The sequence below is a fragment of the Populus euphratica genome, unplaced genomic scaffold (genome assembly GCF_000495115.2).
Source record: "Populus euphratica unplaced genomic scaffold, PopEup_1.0 scaffold916.1, whole genome shotgun sequence".
NCBI lineage: Eukaryota > Viridiplantae > Streptophyta > Magnoliopsida > Malpighiales > Salicaceae > Populus > Populus euphratica.
The window spans coordinates 21,398-25,255 of record NW_011500785.1 but is presented as its reverse complement, the minus strand read 5'-3'; positions in this window follow the sequence as shown (position 1 = coordinate 25,255).

The following is a 3,858-nucleotide window of genomic DNA, read 5'->3' as shown; positions in this document are numbered from 1 at the left end:
ATTTAAGAGCAAGTGTGAATTTAATACCCTACACTATTTACGAACAATTAGGTTTATGAGAAATCAAGCCTACTCGAAACACCCTTCAATTAGTTGATGGGTCAATCAAGATTTCCAGGGGTATTGTAGAGGATGTGTTGGTCCAAGTAGATAAATTCTACTTTCCTGTTGATTTTGTAGTGTCAGACACCACACCTATTCAAGGATCTAATGCTCCCATCCCAGTCATCTTAGGGAGACCTTTCATAGCTACATCCAATGCCTTAATTAACTATAGGAATAAGGTGATGAAATTGTCTTTTCAGAATATGACTATGGAGATAAACATATTCAATGTTTCCAAACAAATTGGTGAACATGAGGACATTAGAGAGGTAGATTTAATCCAAGCAATTTGCCAAGAACACTTTAAGAGAGAGTGGATAAAGGATCCATTGAAGAGAACTTTAATTCACGATGAAAGATTTTATTCTTTGGAATGTGATGATGAGGAAGTAAGAGAGCTCAAGACTTATCTATATCTAATGCCTATTATGTTAATAAGTTAATGGACCCCATCGTTTGAGCCTTTGATTTTAGCCTAAGTGAAAGTTGATGCATCTTTTATCCAACCTTATAAACTAGAAAGGAAGCCTTTACCAAGTGATCTTAAGTATACATTTCTAGGGGAAGATGAATCATATCCTATTGTGATCTCATCAAAACTTAGCATAGAGCAGGAACAAAAACTTTTGAGAGTGGTGAGAAAACACAAGAAAGCAATTGGGTGGACAATTACTAACTTGAAAGGAATTAGCCCTCTTTTATGTACACATAGAATCTATCTTGAAAAAGAGGCTAAATCTGTGAGGCAAATGCAAAAACGATTGAACCCAAACATGAAGGAAGTAGTGAGAGGTGAAGTGCTTAAGCTACTTGATGCAAGTATCATCTATCCTATTGCAAACTCAAAATGGGTTAATCCAACTCAAGTTGTCCCTAAAAAGTCTAGAGTCACGGTAGTGAAGAATGAAAATAATGAGCTAGTCCCAACAAGAATCCAAACTGGATGGCGTGTGTGCATTGATTATCGTAAGTTGAACATGGTGACTAGGAAGGACCATTTTCCACTTCCATTTTTAGACCAGGTGCTTGAAAAAGTAGCTAGAAGAGCTTTCTATTGTTTTCTTGATCGATACTCCTGTTACAACCAAATTGAGATTTCCCTAGAAGATCAAGAAAAAACCACTTTCACTTATCCTTTTGGTACTTATGCTTATAGAAGAATGCCCTTTAGCTTGTGTAATGCACTAGCCACTTTTCAAAGGTGTATGATGAGTATCTTTAGTGACATGGTGGAAATTTTTTTGGAAGTTTTCATGGTTGATTTTTCAGTTTATGGGGATTCTTATGAGTTGTGTCTAATGCATTTAGAAAAAGTTCTTAAAAGATGTGAAGAGAGCAATCTTGTACTCAATTGGGAGAAGTGTCATTTTATGGTGACACGTGGAATTATCTTAGGTCTCATTGTCTCACAAAAGGGATAGAGGTAGATAAGTCAAAAGTGGAAATCATTCAAAAATTACCTACCCCTAGGACTGTGAAAGATGTGAGATCCTTTTTAGGACATGCTAGTTTTTATCGAAGATTCATTCATTATTTTAGTACTATTGCCAAACCATTGTGTAACCTGTTATCACAAGATGTCCAATTTGATTGGACATCAAAATGCCAAGAAGCTTTTGAAAAGCTTAAAGGGTTGTTGACCACTACACCAAACATGCAAGCTCCTGATTGGTCTTTACCATTTGAACTAATGTGTAATGCTAGTGATTTTGCGATAGGGGTTGTTTTAGGGCAAAGAAAAGATAAGAAGCCTCATGTCATTTATTATGCTAGCAAGACTTTAAATGATGCTCAATTGAATTACACTAAAACTAAAAAAGAACTCTTAGCCGTGGTTTTTGCATTAGACAAGTTTAGGTCTTATTTTGTTGGATCTTTTATTATTTTTTTCACTAATCATGCTGCATTGAAATACTTGCTCACAAAACAAAATGCCAAACCATATTTGATTCGATGGATCCTCCTACTCCAAAGGTTTAACATTGAAATTCAAGATAACAGGAGAGTAGAGAATAATGGTTGATCATTTGTCCCGTCTTTCAAATGATAAGACCATAATTGATGATTCTCCAATAAATGAACTCTTTGCTGATGAAAATTTATTTTGTGTAGGTACTGTCTCCTACATTGGTTCTCCATGGTATGCTGATTAGTACTTAAAAGTGCATTTTTATCAAGGTTTTATATCATCATTTTGCATTTGAAGTATCAATAACTCCTTAACTAAAGCATGTTTTATAATAACGTATCTAATAATATAAGATACCTTTAATTTATGATAAATATTCATTTTAAATGCAGGCCTATCATATAAATGAAAGGATTGATTGATGAATTTAAGAACTGAAATTGAAAGGATAAAAGATGGCCAAACTTAGAAAAGAGATGTCAGTGCAATCCAAACCGGAACACTGTTCGGTAATTGGGTCATATGTGGAGCTATATATCTTAGATTTTGGTCTACTTTATATGGATAGAAAGGTAAGACATAGAGTTACAACTTTCATATGGAGCCCAAGATCTAAAAAGGCCATTATCAAGTCCAAATTGTAGCAACAACAAAGAAGCCCGAATCTGTCTTCCAGCCCGAGCACTGTTCGGTATTTTGGCCATATCTGGAGTTCTAGAAGTCCAAATGAGCTGAAATGTTTACACAAGAAAGCTGAGACAATTGCCCACAACTTTCATGTTTGCAACTGGCTCCAATTTTGACGTTATCAATGACGTTTTGGGCAGACAAAAGAAGATAAGGATTGTCACCAAGTCAAAAGTTGGTCACCCACTTATCAATTAGTCATCAAATCAATAGTTCCCAATTTTGGCCTATAAAAGGAGGCATTTGCCATGCATTTAGGCATCTTGGTTTCCAGATCAAGATCATGCTCTTCCTTTCTCTCTTTGTATTTTTTATGCTTTGTTTTCATTAATATTAAGTTTATGCCTTTCATTTCCTTTCCTTTACTTAGTTAACTTTTATGTTCTTATTTTGTTTATCTATTTTGCTTTCTTTCATTATGTCTAGCTAAGTTAGTTATGTCAAGGTGAAAAGGTTACACTAATGGTGTAAGAATAAGTATAATGTAAACTTAATATGGACTTTAATGTTTGATACTAACATGTTTTATATTTGTTATCTTGTTCACTCTTTAATACTTTGCTTGTTAAATGACTAATCTTGATTTATGTTGTATAACACTTGGTACAACAAATGCTTGGCACTTTCATAGCCCATAATGTATGGTATAACCGACACCTGAGCTATGAAAGGAACTTGATTTATTGTTAACATAAGTTATAATCATGAATGCTTGACGAGATTTACAAGTATTAGCATTAATTGAATAAGATGACTAATGTAATCATGTTAACAATATATAATCTGATTGGAACCTCCTTTGTGTGTGGTTTCCAATTCAATAATAAGAGTTTATACTATACTTGTTTGATATACCATTAGTGGAACCTCTAACCTTGACATTTGTTATTATCATTGTTTAATCGTTACATTAATATTCCATCTCAAAGTTCTCATCTTCTTCTTCTTCTTCTCCTTCTTTTTCTTTATTATTATTATTATTATTATTATTATTATTATTATTATTAGTACTACTACTACTACTACTACTACTACTACTACTACTACTACTACTACTACTACTACTACTACTACTACTACTACTACTACTACTACTACTACTACTACTACTACTACTACTACTACTACTACTACTACTACTACTACTACTACTACTA